The sequence below is a fragment of the Pinus tabuliformis genome, chromosome 5_2 (genome assembly GCF_031772625.1).
Source record: "Pinus tabuliformis cultivar Carrire ecotype Pingquan chromosome 5_2, CPIR1, whole genome shotgun sequence".
Taxonomy (NCBI): domain Eukaryota; kingdom Viridiplantae; phylum Streptophyta; class Pinopsida; order Pinales; family Pinaceae; genus Pinus; species Pinus tabuliformis.
Window position 1 is genome coordinate 996184621 of NC_142306.1, and position 27937 is coordinate 996212557.

Sequence of the window (27937 nt, forward strand, 5' to 3'; positions counted from 1 at the left end):
ATTGCACAATTATGTTCGCTAGATGTTTCCACATCAGAATCATCTATTTCTCCAGATCTCCAAAAAGTCCTGGACAATCATTCCAAGGTATTTGAGACTCCCAAAGGTCTCCCACCTATGCGTGATCATGATCATGCTATTCATCTGATTCCAGGAAGTGTTCCTCCAAACATCAGGTTGTACAGATATCCCTATGTCCAAAAAAGTGAAATTGAACGTATGGTTGCAGAAATGCTAGAGGCTGGTATAATTCAACCAAGTCAAAGTTCTTTCTCTACTCCAGTAGTATTGGTGCACAAGAAGGATGGATCATGGTTCATGTGTCCAGATTATAGGGAGCTCAACAAGCTCACTATTAAAGATAAGTTCCCCATTCCTGTCATTGATGAATTACTGGATGAATTGCATGGATCAATTTACTTCACCAAGTTGGATCTTCATTCGGAATATCATCAAATCAGAATGAAGATTGAAGACATTCCGAAAACAGCATTTAGAACTCATGAGGGTCATTATGAATTTTTGGTCATGCCTTTTGGCCTTACCAATGCACCTTCAACATTTCAAGGTTTGATGAATTCAATTTTCAAACCATTCCTTAGAAAATTTGTGTTAGTATTTTTTGATGATATACTAATCTACAGCAAGTCTTGGAAGGATCATGTTGAACATGTTGACAGGGTGCTACAACTATTGGAGGAGAAACAATTATATGCAAAAAGATCCAAATGTTTCTTTGGAGTCCAGGAGGTGGAATATTTGGGTCATATTGTATCTCATGAAGGAGTTAAGGTAGACCCTAGCAAAATTAAAGCCATTAAGGAATGGAAAATTCCCACATCCATAAAGCATCTGTGAGGATTTCTTGTGTTGACAGGGTATTATCGCAAGTTTGTTAAGAATTATGGGAGAATAGCAGCACCTCTAACAACATTATTGAAGAAAGATGCATTTTCATGGACTCCGGAAGCAACAAAGGCCTTTGAACATCTTAAAGAGGCAATGTGCCAAGCACCAGTCTTAGCTACACTGGACTTCACAAAAACCTTTATTGTGGAATGTGATGCTTCAGGAAATGGAATTGGTGCTGTTCTAATGCAAGATGAAAGACCCATTTCTTTTGAAAGTCGTCCAATCAAGGGAAAGTTTTTAAGCAAAGCTATTTATGAGAAGGAAATGTTGGCAATACTCCATGCACTTAAGAAATGGCGACCCTACCTAATGGGAAGACACTTCAAGGTAAAAACGGATCATGATAGCCTTAAATACTTTTTAGAACAAAGATTATCCTCTGAAGAGCAACAAAAGTGGGTCACAAAGATGTTGGGTTATGACTTTGAAATCATCTACAAAAAAGGGAAGCAAAATGTGGTGGCAGATGCACTCTCAAGAAAGGATGAGGATGTGGAAGCATTGTTGTGCGCCATTTCTATTATCCAACCAGATTGGATAAACGAAGCAAGAGAGGAATGGAAGAATGACGAAGAAGTGTGGGCACTCATTCGAAAGCTACAACAAGATTCCAGTACGTCTGATACATTTAGCTGGAAAAATATTTCATTATGGTACAAAGATCACTTATACCTCTGTAAGAATTCCCAGCTAAAACAAAAGATTCTATTGGAATTGCACACTTTTCCCTTAGGAGGGCACTCAGGATTTTTAAAAACTTACCACAGGGTTAAGAAGGAATTTTTTTGGGATGGCCTTAAATCAGATATTCAAAAGTTTGTGGCGGAATGTTTGGTTTGCCAACAAAATAAAGTTGAAACAATTAAGACACCAGGTCTATTACAACCTTTATCCATTCCAAGCCAACGTTGGGAGGAGGTTTCAATGGATTTTATCACAGGTTTACCCAAGTCTGAGGGAAAAAGTGTCATCATGGTGGTAGTTGACAGACTTACCAAGTATGCACACTTTTGTGCATTATCACATCCATTTAAAGCCAGTACAGTTTCTACTGCATTTATGGAAACAATTCAAAAGCTACATGGAAACCCAAAGATTATTGTAAGTGACAGAGATCCCATTTTCATTGGAAATTTTTGGATAGAATTATTTTCTTGTCTTGGTACTCAGTTAGCTCATAGCTCATCTTATCATCCTCAATCTGATGGGAAAACTGAGATAGTAAACAAATGTTTGGAAGAATATCTTCGTTGCTTTGTATCTGATAAACAGACACAATGGGTCAAATGGTTGCCTGTGATTGAATGGTGGTATAACACTTCCTTCCATACGGCAACAAAAATGACCCCATTTATGGCACTTTATGGGTATCAACCACCATCCATCACATCATATTTAAGAGAAAATTCTAAGGTTCAGGCAGTGGAACATCACATCGAACATCAACAACAAGTCCTCCAACTCTTAAAGGATAACCTCGTGTTGGCACAAAATAGAATGAAACAATAGGAAGATCAACATCGCAGTGAAAGAAGTTTTGATGTAGGTGATTGGGTATTCCTACGGCTACAACAATATAAGCAAATGTCCCTAAAGCAAGCTAAGAAGGATAATAAATTATCAGCAAAGTATTATGGTCCGTACAATGTGTTGCAAAAGATTGGTACTATGGCATACAAATTGGAGCTTCCTGCAGCTTCTCGATTGCACCCAGTTTTCCATGTTTCATGTTTAAAGAAAGTTATAGGCGACAAGCTCCCAGTTCAAACAATATTGCTAGAACTTGACGAGGAAGGAAAAATTATATTGGAACCGGAAGCAGTCACAGGAACAAGAACTCGACAGCTACGAAATCGATCAATTTCAGAGTATCTTATCAAGTGGAAGAACTTATCCGCTGAAGATTCCACATGGGAGGATGAGAATTTTATGCAGAAGTATCCGGAACTACTCAAGCGTTGAGGACAACACTTTTTTGAAGGAGAGGGGCATGTTGGGTCCCTATAATACTAGTGATTACCCCATTACTATTGTAGTTAAATCCCTTATTTATATTGTTGTGCCCCTATTACCCCCTTGTTGTTATTTCTGTGCCCCATAGAATCCCTCTATTGTTATTTTTGTGGCTTTATATTATTATTGTTAGGTCGGCTGGATTATATTGTGACTCCTTAGACTCCTATATATAGAAAGGAGGTTTTGTCATTTGTATCATCCAAGAATTGTTCATTCATGTAATGTAAAGGAGGTTGCCCCCTCGAAGAGGCTGAATTCTAAGGCGTGGATCTCTCTTTTCTATCTTTTTGTGAGCTGGTTTCATAACATGGTGGGGTATACAAAAGGGTAGTTTTGATGATTGGCACTAGTGTAGGAGGATGATGAGAACATGCTTTGGGAAGATGAAGGTAAAAATAATAGATAAGTATGACGGGAAGGATGATCTGCATGCAAACTTGGCCAAATGGGCTAAGGCCTATGGACAAAAGCCCCAACCTGAATGGGTGCACTTGTTCTGTCACACCTTGGATGTCATCCCAATGAACTGGTACTTGGAGACAGAGCTCTGCCATGGCACAGGTGAATGGGTTATTTTGCGTGAAGGGTTCATAATGAAGTTTAGCTTTGAAGATAGGTTTGACTTTATTGATGAAGCACTACAAGAAGTTAAAGCATCAATCTTTAGGATACTGCGAGATCCTTCGGATCTGGTTCAACCCGATTGGACCACTCAACTGAACCATGCACTGGAATGCTATAACGTGACTAGTAAAGAAGAAGATGAGGACTGAAGAAATATTAATAACCCTAAAACCGAGGGTCACTGCGAGGTTGAAGGACTGCAGATTGAGAATCCTGATAAAACCACACCACTAAAAATGAAACAGGTAAATATTGGTATGGAGACGGACCCCAAATTCATGAAGATTGGAGATTACTAGGATGATGCGATGGTAGATAAGGTCACCAAATTTCTCCACGAATACTAGGATTTGTTCCCTACCACATTTACGGAGCTAAAGGGGATAATAGGAGACTTAGGCGTTATAATGATCACGTTAAAACCCTACGCAAAGCTGATTAATAAAAGACCTTACCATGTTAATCCGAAGTATAAGGAGAAGGTCCGCTTAGAGTTGTATAAGATGCTCACGGCAAGCATCATTGAGCCCATAGAAGAATATGATTGTGTGAGCGCAATGATGGTACAGTAAAAGAAGCAGAAGGATGAAATAAGGATATGCGTAGATCTTACGAAGTTGAATGATGCTTGTGTACATGATCCCTTCCCAACTCCATTCACTAAAGAGATATTGGATAATGTATGTGGCAAGGAAGTGTACTCCTTCACTAATGGGTTCTCTAGGTACCATCAGATTAATATTTCGCCTGAAGATAGAAGAAAGACGACCTTCATGACTAAATGGGGATTTTTTCAGTACACTGTAATTCCTTTTGAATTGAAGAATGCGCCTACGATATTTTTGGGCATAGTCATTGCTACATTCAAATAATTCATTCATAATTTTTTGGAAGTGTACTTTGATGCATGGACTATGTTTGGGTTGGTAAAATGCCATGTGGCAAGTTTGTGCTTAATGCTCAATACCTATTGAAGGTACCAAACTATGCTCATTCTGAAGAAATGTCTCTTTTGTGTGTGTTTTGGGACTCTGTTGGGTCATGTGATTTGTAGACAGGCACTTATGGTAGACCCCACAAAGATTGTAGTGATACTTAACTTGGAGGTGCTAAGGAGTGTAAAATAGTTGCGCGCAACCTTGGGACATACTGGGTGCTATAGGAAGTTTATCAAGGGCTATGCCCAAATCACCACACCTATGGAAAAGTTGTTGAAAAAGGATGTCACGTTCTGTTGGAACGAGGACTGTTAGAAAAGCTTGGATGTATTGAAAGGAAAAATGGTCACCACTCAGATTTTAGTCTTCCCAGATTGGAAGAAGGAGTTTCATGAACATGTAGATGTGTCATGTATAGCACCAAGAGAAGTATTGACACAAGCTGGCAGAGGAGAATTGGACCATCCTATAGCGTTTGCAAGTAGGAGGTTATCCAAGGATGAGAATAACTATTCCACCACCGAGTGCGAAGTATTAACCATGGTATATGTGCTCTAGAAGTTTAGACACTATTTGCTGGGTGGACATTTTAAGATGTATATGGATCATTCTGTGTTGAAATACCTAGTCAATAAGCATGTGTTGGGGGGGAGAATCTGTAGGTGGTTTTTATTGTTCCAGGAATATGATTTTGAATTTATTGTGAAGCCTGGACAACTGGGCACAGGACCAGACCATCTGTCACACATCGAAATGGGGGAAGAGCCCACTAATTTGGAGGAGGGATTGCTTGATGTGCAACTATTTGTAGTGCACATCATAGATGGTCACTTTGAAGACATCATACACTTCCTAAGGACAACAACTTCCTTTGAAGGCTTCACCGTCCAATAGAGAAAGGAGTTAGTGGTGCACGTGGCAAACTTTTCTGTCATTGCCGGACATCTGTACAAAATGGGGTCTGATGAAGTATTACAACAATATGTATCAGAGTTTGAAAGGAGCAGTATCCTCATGGATGCTCATGGGGGTGTCACGGGAGGGCATTATGCAAGAAGGGCAACTACGGAGAAGATTCTACGTGCAGGGTTGTGGTGGCCAACCCTCCATCAGGATTCAAAAGCTTACTGCAAGGCATGTGATGTGTGTCAAAGGACTGGTAGGCCATTGCAGAGAGATGAGTTGCCTTTGAACCCACAGATGACGTTACAACCTTTCAAGAAATGGGAAATAGATTTTGTGGGACCCATTCAGCGCCAAGGGAAGAAGATGAGAGCATGGTACATTATCACCATGACTAAGTATTTGAATTGATGGGCAGAGGCATAGCTTATGAAGTACTACATAGGCGTGATCGCTACGAAGTTTCTCTTTGAGTATGTACTGACGCGATTTGGATGTCCAAAAATATCGATGAGTGATCATGGTACGCACTTTCTGAACGAAATGATCAGCGAGCTGATGGAGGAATTTCAGGTATATCATGAGAAAAGCATGCCTTATCACCCACAGGCTAATGGGATGGTGGAAGTGTTCAATAAGGTGCTGGAGAATGTGTTGATCAAAATTTTCAATGCTCAGCGAAGTGATTGGGACTTGCGCATACCCGCCTTACCATGGGCCTATCGAACGACATGCAAAAAGCTGACTGGATAGACACCCTTTAGGCTTGCCTATGGTGTTGAAGCAGTGATGCCTATGGAATACATTGTGCATAGAATGTGCATAGCAGCACTCACGTGTATGACGGATCATGGAGCCTTTGAAGAGAGGCTCATGTAGCTCACTGAGCTTGAGGAAGAAATATTTCTAGCTGGATTTCACCAAAAGGTCCAAAAGCTACTAGAAAAAGAATGGCATGATTGGCACATTAAGTTGCGTACCTTTAAGGTAAATGATCTAGTTTTGTTATAGGACAGCAAGTTTGATAAATTTCCAGGGAATTTAAGAATGCACTGGCTAGGGCCTTATGTGATTAAGGAGATTATCGATGGTGGAGCAGTTCAGTTGGTTAAATTGAACGGAGATCCCTTCCTAGGAAAGGTGAATGGTAGCTGATTGAATATGTATACCAGGGATCCAGCTAGGTGACTATATGAAGGTAGCATAGTCTTAGTGCTCTAGGCAGCTGAAAGAAGGTGCGAGACTATAAACTACACTGCCCGGGTTGGGGAACTGCGCGATTGGAGGATTGTACGACATGAGAAAATGTCACAGGCTTTGCAACAACATGAAGAGAGTTGTGTTACCCAGGGAAAAATCATACAGGTCAGCCGAAAAGTGACTGTTAAAGTCACTGTTCATGATTTGATGGTAAGAATGCAGCCAAATGGAGCAAGCAGCCAACATTTAAGACAAAATTTATGTGTAAGATCCTTGGAAATCTACTGCCAATCTAGCATTAATGAACTGAATGTGGGGGCAATGGTCGGATTTGAATTCAAAATGGCCTATAAATTATAGGTGGAGGCCCAACGAAAAACACTTGGCATTTTGAGCATTGAGTTGGTGAGCTCTCAGATGTGCATGACCCGCACATTCTTCGAAGCGTTGCTTGACTGCCAAGTGTTTGATCGGTTTCTAGAGTCCAATCACAATTTCATTCTTAATTTTATCCCCAGACCCAAATCCATGGACGCCGAGGTAGTGACAGCCGAGGGGGTTGTGCCGGAAGTTGTTAGGGAGGCAGAGGGAGATGCTCTAGAGGTTACAGAGGTACTAGTTGAAGTCCCCAAGTCACCATGAACACCTAGACTGTACCCTACCCTGAACAAGGAGAGCACAAAGGATAAGAAGGGAAAGCAGGTTGCGATACCGGTGCGTGCATCGCCTAGAAGAAACCCATAGAAGGATAAGCCCTCCACACAAGAAATGGGCAAAGCCATTAACTTGAAGCCGGAGTAGGAAGAAATTGAGGACATCCCGATGGATGATGAGGATTTGGGGATGGAAATGGAGGAAGTTGTAGTCGAGGGTTTTGACCTTATCACTAAGTTGTTGACATACATCCCTCCTCGCAAAGGCAAGAGCAAAGTGCTGAAGGACATTGACGAAAATAAGGTCGCCTTGCACACACCTCTGCTGCTGGATGAAATTGTCTTTGAAGTACCACGCTTGGGGTGGGTTCCGCTTTTGAAACTATAAGATTGGGACTTAGCTAATCATGAAAAGTTCTCACACTTGGCGACAGAACAACTAATGCACCACATTGTTGACATAACCACTGGCATGAATTCATTAGAATCGCGAAAGTGGCTTAGGGGAGTAGAAAAGACAAGTTTTCTCAACCTGCTATGGGTGCCGCACTATAATCACACACCCATTATAGTATTGGTCACTAAGCAACTACTATGCTTGGTGCACAATGGGTGTTTGTGGCTGGAGGAAACGATACCCATCACTAACAGGTTGATCCATCAGATCACATGACTGCACTACACAGGGGAAAATCTAGCCATGATGCTTGGCTCAAAAGGTGGCAAGTATGCCCTCGCAGAGGCCATGAAGGAGAAATTCATGCTCATGAAGAAGCTACGAGGCTATGCCATCTCAAGTATCTATGATCTTGCAGTCAAGATGGCCATGCAGATTTTGGTAGGAAAGGTTATCAGGAAGTGTCATGCAGATGAAGTGCTAGCACCAGTCATTACTTTTGTAGCACAACGCACCGAAGGAGTCTAGTTTAATTGGGCACGTTATCTCTGTAGTGAGTTCCTTGTGAACTGTCACGAGGCACAGGAGCTCAGCAAGACCTTCTACTATGCGTGGCTCTTGCTGTCCATTGTGCTGGTAGCTTGTTGGCTTGTTGGGGCCTGACCGAGGTTCAGAGGTGATTTAGCCAAACAAATCCCAGTACTACTGGTGCTTTTGGCAATAGTCCATGGAGCAGGGACTAAGGTCTCACCCAAAGTAGTATGGGAGGGCGATAGAACCAATTTTTTGCACCTTAGAGATGTCTGATGAGTTCAAGTAGTCCACGGTTCAACCCTGCATGCACATCGCTACGCGCACTTACCCGTACCTCGCAGCTTGAGATGCTTCCTTCACGCAGCCCTACTCAGGGGCCGAACATTTTTATTACCCAAGTCCTTACTAGTATTCCACTATTAGTTGATTAAATTAGCCTAATTGTATGCGTTAAGTTATACTTAGCAATATAAATCATTCATACAAGTGTGCGCAGTAAATAAACAATATAATTGCAATTTATATCAAAAAGGTAATAACCCAAGAAGAGATACATGGAATTAAGATAAAACTTCTCTTTAATATTATCTTCCTTGATTACAGACTCGACTCCACCCTGCGCACTCAGCTGCAAAGCCTTCTCCTACTCTATGACCGAAGACACACTTAGACACTTAGACTCTTTGCTTCTACTTTTCCATCTATTACTTCGCTATCTCATACTCTGCTATCTTTTGCACTTAGAGCCTCACTCTATTTATACAATCCCATGGTTCACGAACCATGGGTAGGCCGACATTACATTACAAGACTAGGGCAGACAACCCTATGACTCTATCATACATTTCGCGCTTCACACCCGCAATTCGTGGAGACTTTACAATGATATTGGGTAAAAATTTGGGCTTTGAGCCACAAAACATGTCTCAGGAGGATTCCATGCTCAACAAGCCCCCAACACAAACATCGTGACTCGCCCTCGAGTCATTCGGTTGGTGCGGCGATCTTGGCACGGAGTTCCTGCAACTGTCCTCGAACTGTGAAGATGTCGGCAGTGCACTGAGCCACTGCTTGTTGAATCTGTTGCATCCTCTATTTTGAGACCCCTATGTCTATGGTGCTTCTCTGCATTAACGTGTGAATACCCTGTATGTGTGTAATATTTCCTTCAATTTTTTCCATGATAGTGAAAGCATCGTCAATCCATGGCTGGACGCGGACTTTGAGAACTGCCCCCTTATGTCGCGCCACATCCACCTGCTCCTTCAGTGCCTTAGCTTGCTACATCCTTGCAAGCTACTGAGTGAGGACCACTGTCTATGTAGTTCCTCAAACACTGTTGTATTGTTGCTAGAGCTCTTGCACCTCTATCTCCAGGCGCTGAATGTTGGGGTCCTCCTGAAGAGTTGTGAGGACCTTAAGTGCTTGCTCCAACAAAGTGGTATAGTCTTGCACTGCACCTCCAATTTCTTCCAATCCAACTGCCATAGTGCTAGTGCGCTATTCTCATACCTCCGGGGGAATGGAAGGTTGTGCCTTTAACCACAGCTTGGCGATCTGAGGATTCAACTCTAGTTGAACCTTGGTCGTTTCTTCTTTAGCCTCACAGAATCCAGTTGCCAACCTGTGGATCCACACCTCTACTGGTAGATTTGCTGGGATGGCCATCTTCGAGATGCATTGGCAAGTGTCGTCTACCACCTGCACCAACTGTTAATTCTGAGACACTAATTCGTCATGCTACAAGTTTAACTTTTCCATTTTTATCTTTCTCTCACTGAGAACTTGGATCGCGCAGCTCTCTCTAGCATGTAGCTCTACCATTATCCCATCCTTTAGTAGATATAGTGTCCCACATGGAAGCGTAGCCAAATTAAGGCCAAGGCCTTTGATCATGTTAACTACAAATCTATTGTTCTCATTCACTGCTACTAGGGCCCCTTCCCGTAACACTATTGTGTTTTCCATTCATGTGCGTAGCATTTGTTTTGCTGCCGAGGATCCTACTGCAAGGTGGGTGGAAAGGGTACCCACTTGAGGGGGATGCACTTGTAACTCTTGTAGCTATGGCCTGAGTGCCCCCAACACAATTTGATGTTCCTGCATAAAATCCTGAAGGGCCTCATTTGTTACATCGTGAACTGTCTTGCCGATGTCTTGTAGATCACCTTCGGTTAAGGTGATCGGGTCAATGGCCAACTTCGAGGCCTTAACCTTCTTCCTTGGTCCTACTCTTTCTATCATGTGTGGGAACTTTAACTGTGTGGATGCAGTCCCTGGGACTACACTCCCTTCTACTATTTCTACTTCCTCTGCCTCTTGCCCCTGCGAGGATGTTGCTTGGCCCTCATCCTCCTTCGTAGTAGCTGCCTCTACCACCTATGCTACTATTGCTGCTTCTGCAGCCTTCTTCTGCTCAGCAGCTTTCTATGCCACTTTGCGCATTGCCCTTACCTCTGCTACTATTGTTTCGTTCCGCCTTTTCTTGGGCAATTGTATGACATGCAACTTGGCATCATCCTTCTTCTTCTGCGTTGCCACCTTCTCAAGTTCTGCAAGATCTGGGGTGCAACTTTCCGGAGGCCATGTCTCTAAGACAGTAAAAATTGGGTCATCAGTGGCTCCAAAAGGTAGCTTCATCCACTGCTTCACAGGATCCTTACGCGCCCTAATAAAAATGTTTTACATATCAGATTTAAAATCTGCAAAACTCTATAGAATTTTGTACACCGTGGGCGACAGGTGCGACCTCTGATTAATCCACATCCAGATGCTCATCTCCATGAGCGCCCAGAAGATTTTAGTTTCGCATATCTATTTCACATTCTTTATAGCCCAAAGTGAAGTGTACTTCGCAGCCTCTGGTAATTCTCTGTCAATGCTGTGGAATTGACTATCCTCTGGTAGTTCCTCCACTACGAGCATTATGGATAACAACAACCACACATTGTGATGCAGGAAAGTGTTCCCTCTGCGAACAGAGGCAAGCCCTCTAGCCCTAGAGTGGGTCTAGTCACAGCAAGGACAGATCAACAATAGATTTCCTTAAACAGTCATAGTTGGAGGCTTACCTCAACCGGTGGTCGATGGAGTTCCATTGCGCTACTCCAGCTTTCACTTCCTTCTCCTCAATGAGTGATTAAATTAAAACAATGCAAAGGAAATACAACAAAGCACGTAACCAGAAAACAACAATGATCTATTTACTCACAAAGTCAAGAAGTCATGAGCTATCAAGTAAATTACATACAAGACATAGGAAAACATCATTGATTGTATTAATAATGAAATAAGAGCAAGCTTACAACCAAAATCTTGATGTTGCAAGCCTTCTCAGAGGATCCAACCAGCATGTTCCTCAAGCATTCACTCTTTGAAGGTGGATCTCCCAACATACAATGTCTCTCTCTCACTCATAAGTTTTTACACAAAGTTAAGGGAACTTCACAACCTTCCACAAGCTATCAACAATCCCACACTTGTCACACCCACACCAGCTATCTATCAAACTCAAAAGCACTAACAGCACTGCTCAATCCAAGAATTTACCAACTAGCTGATCATAGCAATGGTGAGTGTTTAAATAGGAGAAGGAGTCTCCATGAAAGGTGGAAGAGAGAGCTTATCCCCAAGGAAGGTAGCACAAATGACAGAACTACCATACTAGAGGAGGAAGGGCGACACAAACTATGCCAACAACCAGGTCTGGAGACATCCAGAAGGCCAACTATTGGAACGAATTTGCCCAATCTGGATCATCGCAAGTTTATAACTAAGCTTTAGCACTGACATCGCTAGTAGGCAATGTAGCCAGTCAGACTGTTGCTAAAGATAGCAAGTAGCCTTGCGCCAGAGCATGAAATCGAATCGTCGTGAGAAACAAATGTACTTCCATGCTAGAACAGTTTCTGGACTATTTACAACCATTGTTCATCGCGTATATTAAGTCCATAGTCACAATGAGGCAGAAAACTTAGGAAAAGTAGGTCACTTGGCAACATAAGAGAGCATTTGTTCAGTATGAGCATGTTTCACTGGGACTCATGACATAGTAGAAGGACCAGGGTGAAGGTAGTGACAAATTACTATGTAACAGATGCCCCCTAAAGTATGAATCTCGAGAGTGGGAGGGGTGAAATGCTTTACGAAACTGTCTGAACTGGAACACCTCCTGGAAGAACGTGCAGGCACAAGTATAACTGATATCTCTGATAGTGAAATACATGTAGTCTAGGCATGGGCGCAACCATCCAAAAGACATACGAACTAGGTCTGTGGTATGGACACAGCCATCCAGCTAGTAAGACCATGATAATGATAAAGGTATGGTCGCAGCCATCCATGAAGATTCAGGTATGGTCATCGCCATCCATCAATGAATCATGTAATCATAAACCAATCCACACAGCCCAAACATGTGTAATCTTAGTTCAGGGTCTTGAAACCCAACCAATCATAGTACAAATTCTAGCATGCGAATAGAGGTGTTGAAGTCAAGCATGATAGAAAGTTGCTTGATTACCGGTCAATGAGGAAAACCATTAACAAGCGTGAGAGAAACCACCAATAATGCCAATGGCTCTCAAGGTATTGTCTAGTACAATCCACGAAGTGTGAAGAATGTGCTGAAGTCGAACATTCATGTAATCACCCAATCGACGACCAATGATGAAAGTTGATCATCAGGTGCGAAGAACTTGCCATTGAGGCATGTAAGATTTAAGGTAATGAAGGGGATCTCTAGATCAGTCTCCTGGATAATGAGTTGATGTCGACAAGAGATGATCCATCACAGGAGGGCCATAATGTTTCCCCCATCAACGAGACGAGATAAGGAACAAGTGGTAGATGGAAAAGTATAGCATCAGAAGAGGCGGTAAGGATGTGAACTGCAGGAGGATTATACTCTTGAACATGTTGGCGACACAACTCCAGAGGGTGGCAGCATTCAGGTACCAAGGGATCAAAGGCTTGATGGAGACAACGTAGATTAGATGGAATGAGTTTAAATGGCAACCCAAAATCCCAGAAGGCCAAACAATGATGTATGGATATCCCAACTCGACAAGAAGCGAAAGTGTCGATGTTCAAGAGTGACTAGCTACCGTAGGTAATCAATGACAACTTCCAAATTTTCCCCCACCTTTGCTGGCGAGTACCCCAATTATTTTTGAAAACATGCTTGAAGGGGATAGCATATGCTTGTAATATAAGTTTGACTTTCAGCCGAATCCAACCTAGTAATAGTTTAACGAGCCCTAGGGAGGAGAAGCTCGAGTCTTGTCATGGTGACGAGTCCAATGTCATTAGGGTTTAACCAGTCCAACATAGGTAAAACTCAGAGTCTTTTCATGTTCAGAGAGTTTGAAAAGGTACAAAAAAGAAAACTCTAGGGGGGTACCTTTTCGTAGATTTGTGTTTTTCAAGCCCGAAAAAGTATAAAACAATACTTGAGAGAACCGCTTGACCATTACGATCAAGGAGTACTTTTCATCATTAGTGCCCTTGACCTGAAAAAGTAGAAAAGCAATCGAAACCACGTCGTTCTGAGCCCAAAACAACAAAAGCTTGGCAATCTTTTCACGTCTATACGGTCGGAAAAGAGCTTAAAGTAGACCGCCTCTTATTCCATTTAATGAGTTAAAAGGGAAAACTCGGAAATCTTTTCGTCTTTAAACGGTTGGAAAAGAGCTGAAAGTAGACCTCCATTTTTATTCTCTTCAACGAGTCAAAAGGGGAAAAAATAATCGAAAATCTTTTCATCTTTTACAAGTCAGAAAAGAGCTTAAAGGAGACTCGTTCGGGAGGATCGAGTGGTATAAAGGGTAGCAACTGGTTCTGGCAATGGTGGAACTACTCAAAACATGTAATGGTCAAGAGGCTGGCTAATAAAACCACTCATTGCTATAGTTCCTCAAGAAAGGAAAAACAGCCAAGTGAAAGCATATGATCGGCCAAAGAGATGGTGGCAATGGAATGAAACAACCAAGGCTCATCTAGCAGAATTTAGAGGATAAAAACGGCAATCACGAGGTGTAAATCGGGTATGGGTTCATTTTTACACAAGCTTGAACCATGGAGAACTCTGCTTAGATTTTGTTTCATGTTTACACAAGCTTGTAATGAAAAAATATGCTTGTTATAAGTTCGCATGCCCCCAGCATAATGACGCAAATCGAGGTACATGCCCCCCAAGCTTCATTACGTTCAATGAGGTGGATCGAATGAAGGTTCACTTTTGAGATCTTCGAAAGACTCAACTTGGATTTGACGAGAGCTTAAGCAAAGACTCGATTTGGAAAGGGCGTTGTTTCATTTTTTAATGAGGTTGACACAGTAAAAGAAATATCCTAATAACCCTTGTTTCATTTGTTAACGAGCTTGACACAAGACAAGGAACTATGCTCCACACCCCTTGTTTCATTTTTTAACGAGGTTGACATAGGGACAAACTATCCTTAGGACTCCTTGGTTCATTTTTTAACGAGGTTGACACAAGATCAAGAACTTTCCTCAAACACCTTGTTTCATTTTCTAATGAGGTTGACACAGGAACAAACTATCCTCATGACACCTTGTTTCATTCTTTAACCAGGTTGACACAAGATCAAACTATCCTCGGCACTCCTACTTATGGGCCATATGAGAACATGGCTCCCAAGAGGTCTTCATGGGATGGAAGAAATGCACTCTGGGAGGAATACATGTCATGATGCACCAATGACAGATCGGGTTCCAATTCCCCCAGTACACGATGTACAAGACCATCTACATGATCATTAGCAGATGTGGAGACGGAACGGGTAGCCACATAATTGACCTGTGGCAAGGAAGGTACTACTTGGGGATAAGAACCGATGGGGGATGATGGTGGTACAGAAGGCACTGGGTGACTAAAGAATGACAATTAATCAATAGTCACCATTCTTCCATCGTGCGGAAAACAAACCACACGAAAAAGTGAAGAAACAAGAGCTCCCATGGCATAAACATAATCACGGCCAAGGAGAAGACTGAAATCTAAAGCACCTTGGACAACCATGACGTCTATATAGATGATTTTGCCCCCCAAAGTAATAGGAAGCTTCGTGAGGATCCCTAAAGGTTGACTGGTTCCTCCATCAAACGCCAATAAATTCTACATGACCGGAACAAGCTATGGGGAGCCCAAAGCTTGCCAAGTAGTGGAAGGCATAAGACCGACAGACGCACCCTCATCCAAGATAGTGCTAGGTATTGCCTTATCATAGGCATGTACTGTAATCTGGAAAGGCACATAGGATGGAAGGTAGAAAGTAGTCAAATGACTCCAGTTGAAGGAAATGACCGAACTACTTGGTGGGGGTATCATATGATTGCCCCCATGCTCTACAGGAACCGAAGAAGGACTCTCGTGATCAGCAGGGATAGGAGGGTCATTCTCGGACTTAGGAGAATCTGACAAGATGAGAAGAACATGAGCATGATGCTCTTCCAAAACAAAGTGATCAACAGGTGGTGAACCCAAGTTGACACTCTCTCCGACGAATGGTTGGTCTGGAACAAGCTTAGCACAGGCAGGCTCAGAAAGAGGAGGAGAGACAAGAGAAGAATCTAAGTCAATCTCTTTGTCGATGGGGAGAGGGTCTGAAAAGAGCCTCTGATAACCAATGGGAAGTTGGAGTGAAGAATTTGTAAGACTTTCCAAAACGATGGAAGCTTTATCCATGAGCAGAAAAAGGTGAAGGGGATGGTTGCCTTCACATAGCCTACAGGGGAATCGAATCTTCCCTTTCTTCTTACCATTTCCAGTTGATATGGTAGCATCACCATGAGCTTCAGAGGATGATGAGGGACGAGCCAGATTGTGAGACCATGCTTCTAAGATCCTAGGAATATCAGGACAATCATGAAGAAGATGGTCACCCTTGCCCAATTTACAAGGAAACTTAACCTTTTGCGGAGGAGCAGAAGGTGGTACGACTGGTGACATACTCGGAGCAGTAGCTGCACAGGTGGCCTCGCATTTATCGAACTTCTTCTTCTTCATCATCCTCTTCTTCTTCTTCTTAGTCTCCTGGTTACTAGGTGTGGAACTTTCAGTAGGCGAAGGAGGAGAGGAGGAGGAAGAAATAGGGGAAGAAGGTGTAGGCTCAACCTTGGAATCAATGTGTCGTGATTCAAATGAAGGAGATGGTGGAATAGGATTCATGACACTCGGGACTATCGAGGTTGAAGAAAACCAAACGGGCAGACCGATGGTTAACCCGAGCAAGGACAATGTTGCCATATACAGAGCACCGGCATTTCCAAAAGAAGGAAATGGACCAGGGTTCCCATCTGGGGGAAGACCTTGACCGGTAGACTTGGGGAATGTTGCCATCGGGAATGAGCCTGAAAAAAAATCAAACTACAATTAAGAACTCTAACTGTTACTAGGAATATTTCGTGGGCAATAAATTTTATGACACAGGAACAAAACTTGACCTTTTCATGTTTCAAGAGTCGAGAAAAGGATGAAAAGGTGACTCTATCTCTTTCGAGGTTTAATGAGCCTGAAAGGACAAGTGCTTAGATGGACCTTTTCTTTTAAGGAGTCTGAAAAGGAACGAAAGTGACTACTCTGGAGAACTAGGAAAAAGGTTTACCAAACAACCCGTAAAACTACATATACACCATGGCGATCATATGAAAACCAAGGACTTCCCGTATGGCAGTCAATCTTCCTGAATGTTGTGTTCGGTGCATTATGGTTTGCAAGACGGTAGACATGGATTCCTAGGGATATAGGATGATAACCTAGTGGGGTCTCCCAACATATACTCGATGGTACTGGGAGAACAATTCCGTACTAGACCGCTATTGAGTCACAGAAGGAGGAATCACGCAACCTTGAGTGAAAGCAATAGTGACTAGGTTTAACGACGCGGGAGCACATCTCTAGCCTATACCTCTAAATAGTGTGCGTTATTTTCCAATGCAATGTTAAGTTCATTCAGTTCATTTTAGAGTTGATCTTGAATTATGTTTCAATTTCCAGGCCTTACCATATGTATATCAGAAAACCTAGAATGCAGCGAGAATGAGTAAAGCATCTTTCATTTCAATGAACACCTACTTATAGAAAGGTAGAGAGTTCATTCCCAAACCAAGACAAACAAATGCAAACACTAAGAAACACAATGCATCAATACACTAATCTCACGATGCATCGATACTACTAATGAAAGATTTTAAATTCGCTTTCCAATTTCTCAAACATGAAAATTTTAAATGCACACATACTTTCACTTTCGTATATCAAATGAATGTAATCCTTTAAGTTTTTTTTTTGTTTTGAATTTAAAGAGACAAAAAAGCAAGTGTGAACTGATCGATCCAAACAATTGTGATCTATGCTTGGTAGTGAAGAAATCGAATCAACATAAAAAATTGGTTCAATAATCGACACTAAAAATCAACCAGCAAGAAAACAAGTAGCAAAAAGCCTGAAGCAAATCAATAAGATGGTTGTGGATGAACCTTGAATAGACAAGTAACCCAAGAAAATGGTTTCTCGATGAAATTTCTAAAGGGCTAGGTCACATGGTCTAAAAAACAATACTCACTCAATGAAATCAAAGAGACAGTACCCTAACCAAAAGCAGTTAAAACAAGCTAATGGGAGACAAGAAACAATAGGGGATAAGCAAGATTGATAAATTCAGGAGGTAAAGTTGTAAATTTTTTTTTATAGGAATCATCATACACTAATAGCTAGAGACTGTTGCAAGTGTTACACTAACAAATAGAGACGTTGTCCTTAGTGTTGCACTGACAACTAGAGATAGTCATGAACGTATGCCTATTTTCCACAATGGTCCGATTTCAAGAGTCGTCGTGGGAATTAAACTAGTAACCCGAGATTGTCATGGGTAAAATGCTATAAAACTGGCAACGTCGTCGTGGCTATTAGGCTATCTTTAGCGATGATCTTAAAAACAAAGATAGATGAACAAGAAACTCCCAAACAAAAACGAGTCAATCCTACAGACAATAGAGGGATTTCCCAGATCGACCCAAGTAACCCAAAAGACTAATAGTTTATCCCCAAAATTCAAGAGACACTAAATCAAAACCAAAACAAGAGCAAACAAGAGAAGCAACATACAAAGGACTCCCCACTGGAGTCGCCAACTTGTGATGCGGGAAAGTGTTCCCTCTGCGGACAGAGGCAACCCCTCTAGCGCTAGAGTGGGTCTAGTCATAGCAAGGACAGATCAACAATAGATTTCCTTAAACAGTCATAGTTGGAGGCTTACCTCAAACGGTGGTTGATGGAGTATCGTTGCGCTGCTCCAACTTTCACTTCCTTCTCCTCAATGAGTGATCGAACTGAAACAATGCAAAGGAAATACAACAGAGCACGTAACCAGAAAACAACAATGATCTATTTACTCACAAAGTTAAGAAGTCATGAGCTATCAAGTAAATTACATACAAGACATAGGAGAAAATAATTGATTGTATTAATAATGAAATAAGAGCAAGCTTACAACCAAAGTCTTGATGTCGCAAGCCTTCTCATAGGGTCCGACCAGCATGTTCCTCAAGAATTCACTCTTTGAAGATGGATCTCCCAACATACAATGTCTCTCTCTAGCTCATAAGTTTTTACACAAAGTTAAGGGAACTTCACAACGTTCCACAAGCTATCAATAGTCCCACATTTGTCACACCCACACCAGCTATCTATCAAACTCAAAAGAACTAACAGCACTGCTCAATCCAAGAATTTACCAACTAGCTGATCATAGCAATGGTGAGTGTTTAAATAGGAGAAGGAGTCTCCATGAAAGGTGGAAGAGAGAGCTTATCCCCAAGGAAGGTAGCACAAATGACGAAACTGCCATACCAGAGGAGGAAGGGCGACACAAACTATGCCAACAACTAGGTCTGGAGACATCCAGAAGGCTGACTGTTGGAACGAATTCGCCCAATTTGGATCATCGTGAGTTTATAACTAAGCTTTAGCGCTAACATCACTAGTAGGCAACATAGCGAGTCAGACCATCGCTAAAGATAGAAAGTAGCCTCATGCCAGAGCATGAAATCAGACGGTCATGGAAAACAAATGTACTTCCACACTAGAAGTGCGGCTGGACTGTTTACAACTATTGTTCATCACGTATATTAAGTCCATAGTCGGGATGAGGCAGAAAACTTAGGAAAAGTAGGTCACTGGGCAACATAAGAGAGCATTTGTTCAGTATGAGCATGTTTCATTGGGACTCATGACACAGTAGAAGGACTGGGGTGAAGGCAGTGACAAATTACTGTGTAACACACATAGTGGAAGGTTTTGCCCCACTCTTGGGCTTCGTGACAATTTTTCAAAAATTCCCCGAGGAATTTGGACCAGTTGAACTGGACCACCTCTGCACATTACTTGTCTAGTGTGACAACCGGCGCTGGTACCTCATCGGTGTGGAACTTCCTCATAACTTTGTCAGCCAGGATTTGGGTTGCTACGCATACCCCTTTGTCCTTGATGTTGGAGATGGTGTATCCCCTCTTCTTATTCTCCAGCTTGTATTTCATCTTCATGGCTTCTGTAACAGCCAAATCACTACCCTTTCCTTTGTCTATGGTTGCAAGGTCCTTTCCTTTGCAGGGGAGTAGAGAAATGGGGTGAATGAGTTCTATCATGATGGGGATAGGCTCATCCAACCATAAATACCCATCATGCACCAGGCAAATTAGTTTCCTGATGATGAAAATGGTTATGGGCATGTGGTCGAAATGTGGCACCCATAATACGTTCAACAACCCAGCCTTTTCCACACCGCATAGCCACTTCCATGGTTCTAACATTTTCACCACCCTCATAGTTTTCTACTTCATGAGGTTCCTGGTCTCCAGGTGAGGGAACTTCTCGTGGTTAGCAAGGTCCCAATATTCAAACTTCATGGTTGGCATGTGGCCTAAGTGCGTGCCTTCAAACACAATGTTTTCTGGGAAGAGCGGGGTTTGGAGTGAACTCTTAGTTTCATCTAGGTCCTTCGGCACTTTGGTCTTTCCTTTCTGCAGAGGGACATATGCGGGTAGTTTTGTTGCAGAGCGTGTAGGTTGAATATCCTCCTCCATGTCTTCATCTTCTTCCTCTATGATGGTTAGGGCCTGCAAATCTTCTTCTTCCTCAACTGTGTCTATTGTGACAGCCTTCCCTTTTTCTGCCATCGATAGTTTGCTCCACAGCAGATTCCTCGGGGACACGCGTACTGGAGCCATTGCCAATTTATCCTTCTTAGGTCTTGGCGTAAGTGGTGATTTGGAGATCTCTGCCACAACCCTGGAACCTTTTGGAACATCCTCCACCATTGGGGTTTGTGCGACCTTGTCGGTGGTTACCCCTTCAATTCCCAAACCATCATTAGTTGTGGTCATCATATCTAGGTTGTATTCTATCACTCGTGAATTCAGGTGCTCAATTATTGCTTGGCTCTCAATGCTGAGTTCTCTACTCAATCGCTCAATTCTCAAATGACCAAGTGTTGTCTGTTGGGCAATCCTTTGTGTTTTATAGCACCTTTTGAATTCAAATTCGACCATTCCCCCAAATTCTGGTCCATTAATCCTTTCTCAGAGGCATATTTTCTCAAATATTGCCCATAAATTGCATCTTAAATGCCCGTTGCCCACTGCATTTGGCCTCAAGTCACACATCCCATCATGAATAGTAACCTGAATGGTCACTTTCTGGCCATTCTGCATGGTAGCGTAGCCCTCCGTGCACGTACCCGGACCCTATGACGCTCTGCTTCTGCCCGCATCCCCAATATCACGCAGCTCCTGGGTAGAATAATTTATCATTTTGCGCTTTCTTTCAACTACCTGGAGCACTAAGACTGTCATTCCCGTGGCTAGTCAGGTGGTCGCACCACTCGTGTGGAGCTCCATCCCATCCTCCATCATGGTTCACGAAGAATCCCCACCTTCCATTGTTGTGGTCGGCATCGCGCACTTTACTATGTGCAATGTGCTACCCTCGTCAATACGTTTGGCGATATGCAGTCCAAGCCAAGGCAGTAAACTAACCAATTCACGTCGATACTGCTCAAACTTGTCAGTATGATAGTACGCACCTTGCCTTACCATCCTAGGTTATTTGACAAAAAATGCTTCCTTTATCTCATCCTCCAGCTTCTTGACCTTCACATCCATTATAACACTTTTTTCCTTAATCGTACCCTTTCTCTTTCAAGTTTGCAGAGTCTAAAGTTTCCCCATCGGGTTTCTTTCTTAAATCCTATGTGTTCTGTTTCTCACGGCTATGTGATTCCTACGTTTAGGTGCTACTATGCATGGACTAGGCTTCGCATGCTCCATAGGGATTATGGCCCCTGCTTCATACTTCAGCTTCTGAAGTGCTTGCGTAGTTGGGGTTTTGGACATGGCCTTAAAAGCCCATAGAAATGTTGGTATGCACAGGTCCCAATTAGTGCATCTCACATGGTCGACCATGTTCAGAACTTCACACACCTTGTCAAAGGCTTCCCCCGAATAATCTTTGGTGCGCTGTGCCTTATCATATTTCATCGTTTGTGCCCTCATCTTTCCCGCTCCTGCTTGTTGTTCCTGTTTACCATTGTGAGGATGTTGTTGTTCCTGTTTACTATTTGTTGTCTTGTTGGGGCTTGACCCAGGTTCAGAGGTGATTTAGCCAAATAAATCCCAGTACTACTGGCCCTTTCAGCAACAGTCTATGGAGCGCGGACTGAGGTCTCACCCAGAGTAGTATGGGAGCATGCTAGAACTAGGTTTCCACACCCTGGAGATGTTTCATGAGTTCAAGTAGTTTGCGGTTCAACCCTACACGCACATCGCTACGCGCACTTACCCATACCTCACAGCCTAAGATACTACCTTTGCGCAGCCCTACTTGGGGGCCAAACACCATTATTACCCAGGTCCTTAATAGTATTCCACTATTAGTTGATTAACTTAGCCTACTTGTATGCATTAAGTTATACTTAGCAATATAAATCATTCATACAAGTGTGCACAGTAAATAAACAGTATAATTGCAATTTATATCAAATAGGTAATAACCCATGAAAAAATACACAGAATTAACATAAAAATTCTCTTTATTATTATCTTCCTCAGTTATAGACTCGACTCCACCTTGCACACTTAGCTGCAGGGGTTCGCGCACTCACCTGCGGACTACTAGGGCTCTGTGCACTTAGCTGCAAGTCCTTCTCCTACTCTACAACCCAAGACACACTTAAACACTTAGACTCTTCACTTCTACTTTTCCTTCTATTTCTTCGCTATCTCATACTTTTTTATCTTTTACACTTAGAGCCTTGCTCTTTTTATACAATCCCGTGGTCTACGGACCATGTGTATGCTGACATTACATTACAAGACTAGGGCATACAACCCTATGACTCTATCATACATTTCGCGCTCCGCGCCCGTAATTCGCAGAGACTTTACAATGATATTGGGTCAAAACTTGGTCTTTGAGCCCCAAAATATGCCTCAAGGGGATTCCATGCTCAACAATGGCATGAAATCCTGGAAACAGAACCATTTGTTGGCTTGTTGGGGCCTAACCCAAGTTCAAAGGTGATTTAGCCAAACAAATCTCGGTACTACTAGCCCTTTCGGCAACAGTCCATGAAGCACAGACTGAGGTCTCACCCGAAGTAGTATGGGAGGGTGTTAGAACTAGGTTTCCACACCCTGGAGATGTATGATGAGTTCAAGTGGTCCGCGGTTCGATCCAGTGTGTACGTCACTATGCGCACATACCCATACCTCGTAGCTTGAGATGCTGCCTTCACGCAGCCCTACTCGGGGGTCGAACACTGTTATTACCCAAGTTCTTACGAGTATTCCACTATTAGTTGATTGGGCGCATTATCTTTGTGGTGAGTTCCTTACGAACTGTCGCAAGGCATAGGAGCTCAGTAAGACCTTCCACTATGCATGGCTCTTTCTATCCATTGTGCTAGTAATCTAGGAGCTGCCAAAAGATAGTCAATTCCCCTCAATCGCACTGAACCTACTAGAGGTAGCAAAGTATGCTTCACTATGGGTGACCAAGGATGTTGAACAAATCAAGGATAACAATTTATTTTGGATCTTGCTGGGAATGAACATCCACATGGCTATCAATCACAAACCGTGGTTGTCACCTATTGTGTTTGCCAAACTGCAGGAGTACGCAGTGTTTAAGGTAGACTTTCAGCATCTATCGATCAGGGCATGGAAAGACCTTAATCATACATTGTATGAATTCCCTTACTTAGCAATGGACAACATCATTGATGCAGTTCTTGATCATTGGCTGACAGAGTGGCGCATTGCCTCAGTCTTGGCAGTGGGGTCGAGCAAGTCTGGCACACAACACAAAAAGGAGGAGGCCAAGCTCAAGATGGTGCAGTTAGCCAAGAAGAGGAAGAAGGAGGCCGCTAACAAGACCCAGGCAGAGCGTGAAGCTGCCTCGCAGGTGAAAAAGCAGACAAGGGAAACAAAGTGTGGCTCTGGAAAAGGCGCAAGCTCACCTTTGCTCGAAATAGAAGAAGAAACAAATGAGAAAATAGAACAGCATGGAGCGGACCTCCAGACTGCATTGTACCACATCAAATGTCCAAGAGAACAAGAAAAAGTGGGGTCGTGGATGAAATCCAAGGCCAGTAAGGCGTCGCTGGACCCAGTCACCCTCACAGAGGGAGATTTGAATGAAATTGGAGACACGGTGTGGGATGTCACTGTGGAGGTCCTGCAGCAGTTCGAACAGCAGAAACAACAACTATTGGCAGCCACCTAGACGAGTCTGCATGAGCTACAGATCCATGCATCACAGGTTGGCACGGTGTCCACTAGCCTTGCTATCGGTACTTCAAAAGCTGTCGATATGTTGCGCGCGAATGACTCCCGAGCAATAGTACTACTAGATGGAGCATTGACCACAGAAAACAAAGCTGACAGCCCTGCTATCAGGGCCCTCAAGGTTGTGGGGTTGAACTTGGTAGCGCTCCCTGGTGAGGCGCTCCACCTACTGCAAGATGGAGTGATTGCGGAGATGAGGGCCCGCAAACAATGCACTGCGAAGGTAATTAGTGAACAACAAATAAATAATGTGCAAATAGCCCTACAACGAGACTCTGCCATCATTGTCATGACCAAGGTAACTGACCACAATAAGTACATAATTCAGGTCATGGAGGAGGCATACCGAGTGGTCCCAGATTCGGCCATTCATGAGGGAGAACTGGTTAAGGTGCGCGTTCGCAAGCTTGCTACATGGGTGTGCAATGCTCGCACAAAGTTGGCTAAGGTTCAGCTGGAGGTAAACCTATAGATTTTAGATTTGCAGTTGGAGGCCCAACCTTCAACTCCATCAGAAGTAAAGGAGCAACGCGCAACCACTGTCACAAAGGTGATCACGGTGGTAGACAATGTAGTAGTAGATTGCACACGACTATTTAAACAGTCATTTGAGGTCCTGATGAACCTGAAGGAGGATCCTAATGTACATCAGCTGGAGATAGAGGCATGAGAAATTTAGTAGTGCTATGACAAAGTAAGAGGTACAACACACACCGTCACTCTCACACAGAGATTGGAAAAGCTGTAAGAAGGAAAAACATTGAAAGAACAGGTAGATGCAGTGCAACACAAAGAGATGGTGCTCAAGGCATGCTTGAAGCCCTAGTTGGATGAGGCCTATTTGGTCATGACCTCCGTTGAAGGCAAGCTTGCTAATCTGGAAGCAACTCAGCAGAAGCTTGAGGCTGACAGTTGAGGACCAGTGACAGAGCAGTTGGTTGAAGAAGTGAAGCAAGTGGCCGCACAGTACACCATCGAGGTTGCCGTCATACAGGTCAAGTTGAGGGGTCTTCGTGCCAAGATCTTAGTGCCTGCATAGTGACTTGAGGGTGAGTCACCATGTTTGTGTTGGGGGCATATTGGGAAGGGGTTCCCCCAAGGATAGTTTTGGGGCTAAAATCCCATATTTTGGGACAATTTTGTAATAAAGTTGTAAAGTCTCCACATTTTGTGGTCGTAGAGCATGAAGGTGTCAAGAGTCATAAAGGGTTGTCCACCCTTATTTTGTAAAGTGTAAAGTCAGCTATAAAGATCCACCCATGGTCCGTAGACCATGGGATTGTATAAAAAGGAGCTAAGTAAGTAAGCTCTAAGTAGTTGGTAGCGAAGAATGAAGTAAGGAATTAAGCATTGGAGTCTTGGTAGAGAAGTCTAAGTGTTTCGGGTCTTAGCATAGGTAGAGGCTCTGCAACTGAGTGCGCAGAGGCCTAGGGTGGAAGTTCGCAGCTGAGTGGGCATACCCCTGTAGCTGTGTGCATAGGGCGGATAGAGTTTGTATTAACTTAAAGATATCAATAAAGAGAAGTACTCTACAATTACTATATATTTAATTCTTGTTAATTGATCCGATTATCTGACATTTTGGGTTTAATTTACAATGTTCATGTGATGCGTGAATATATGTGATTGTGTTGGTTAATTGAACACAAGTAAGGATATTAGTTTGTGCAGCGCTAACTATGATTTATTAGTAAGATAAATAGAACAATTAAGATAACTTGGGAACCTATACAATACGTTGTCATATCTGTGTTAAAGTACCTGGATCATGGGGTAGGGCTATGTGAAGGTCAATCGAACACCTTTGCGGAGGTACTGAAGGGCGGAATAAAGGGTAGATTGAGAGATCCCTAACTCTTAGTGACATGCGTGAAAGTAGGGGTAGAGGGTATAAACCGACATCATGACCATTTCAGGGTGCAGAAACTTGGTTCCAGCGTCCCCCCATACTGCTTCAGGTGAGACTTTGGTCCACGCTTTGCAGGATGATGCCGAAAGGGCCAATAGTGTAGGGTTTTTTTGGCTAACCAACGTTGAACCTGGGCCAGGCCCCCCAAAGCCAAAATATCTAGCTAACTCTAATCTCATTTGTTTTGACCTGGAAAACCACATTCTACATTTACCTCATCAGCTTGCCTTTCTTATTCAGGTAATCATAAATGAGAAATCCATTCATAGGAGTGTCATCATTGAAGGTGCCTCTACCTACATCATGTTTGTCACTTGTTGGGAGGTAATTGGTTCTCCTACTCTGAACCAATCCCCTAACACTTTAGAAGCTTTTGACAGACGCAATTCACGCCCATTTGGTGTCCTTCCCAACCTTGCCATTACTTTGGAGGGAAATACCGTACATGTCAAAACAGATATCGTTGATGCTAATCTTAACTACAATCTTCTACTCGGATGGAGCTCGACCCATGCCATGCATGTTGTAGCCTCCTCCCTTTTCCATGTGATTCGTTTTCCCCATCAAGGGAAGATAGTCACAATCGACCAACTGTCCTTCCTTCCCTCTACCTCCTTGAATGGCAATGTTCTATATATCAAGCACACCGATGCTCCTTATGAGAGTGTGGGGGCAAGGCTCTTTAAAGATCCTTCCTTGATGGGAATTTTTCCACTCCCACCTCCTCATGTTGCCTCTGTCAACATGATTTCGGTCAAGTCTAATCCTTGGGTCATTCCTTCACCAGATCTTGTTGATATGTGGGGTGAGGTTATGTCGTTAAGTCCCTCCAAAATTAATTATGTGGAAGTTGTTTCGTCTTCGCCTTCAGTATCCTCTAATCACCTTGTTTCCAGAACATCTCTCAATGTGTATTCTCAATCCCCGTGGATTGGTTCTTCAAAATATCTCGATCCCTTAGCTGAGACTTTTCTTTCTGACGGGAGTATCACGAAAGTAATGTCTTTGGAGGAAGTAAATTGGAACAATACTCATCCTCCTTCCTCGTTCTTGCCTGGCTTGATAGTCATGTCTACCTTTCTCGAGGAGTTCTCTTCTCAGTTCCCGTCCCTACCACTTTAGACACCGATCATGAATCATGAGGTTTGGTCAGAAGGGAACATGGGTAACATTACCCAAATGATGCCAATTGATATTTCTGTCAAGCCTAGTGTCATTGGAAATGTCCACATTGGGGTAACTTGTTCTCCAGAAGAGATCAAGCTCTATGCTCATTTGTTCCAAGAGTTCTGGGATGTTTTTACATGGTCATACGAAGAAATTCTCGGCATTGACCCAAGTATGATCATGCATGAGATTCCAACTTACCCTCATACGAAGCCTATTTGCCAATGGATTTTTCGAGTTCAGCCAAGAAAAGTGGCTGCCATTAAGGGTGAAGATGAAAAACTTCCAAAAGCTACATTTATTTATCCAATCCCTCTTACAAATTAGGTGTCAAAAATCATACCAGTGAAAAAGAAACAAGGCATTATTCGCGTTTGCGTCGATTACCGTGATCTCAATCATGCCTCTCCTAAGGATAATTACCCCACTCCCTTCATTGACAATATCATTGGCGAATGTGTTGGGAGTGAATTGTTTTCCTTTATGGACAGTTTTTCTGGTTACAGCCAGATAAACATTGCGCCGCTAATCAAGATAAGACAACCTTTATCTATCCATGGGGGACCTTCACATATAAAAAGATCCCTTTTGGCCTTAGGAATGTTAGGGCTGCATTTCAGAGAGCGATGTCTTATGCATTAAAAATTTTCTTCACTGTAGACACTACAACATTCCTCTGAATCCACATAAATGTGTCTTCTGTGTCGAATCCAGATGACTCCTTGGTTTTATCATTTCTAAAGAATGCATTCGCCTTGATCCTCTTAAAGTTAAGGCCATAGTTAATTTACCCCCTCCATCTTCATTGCATCAGCTGCAG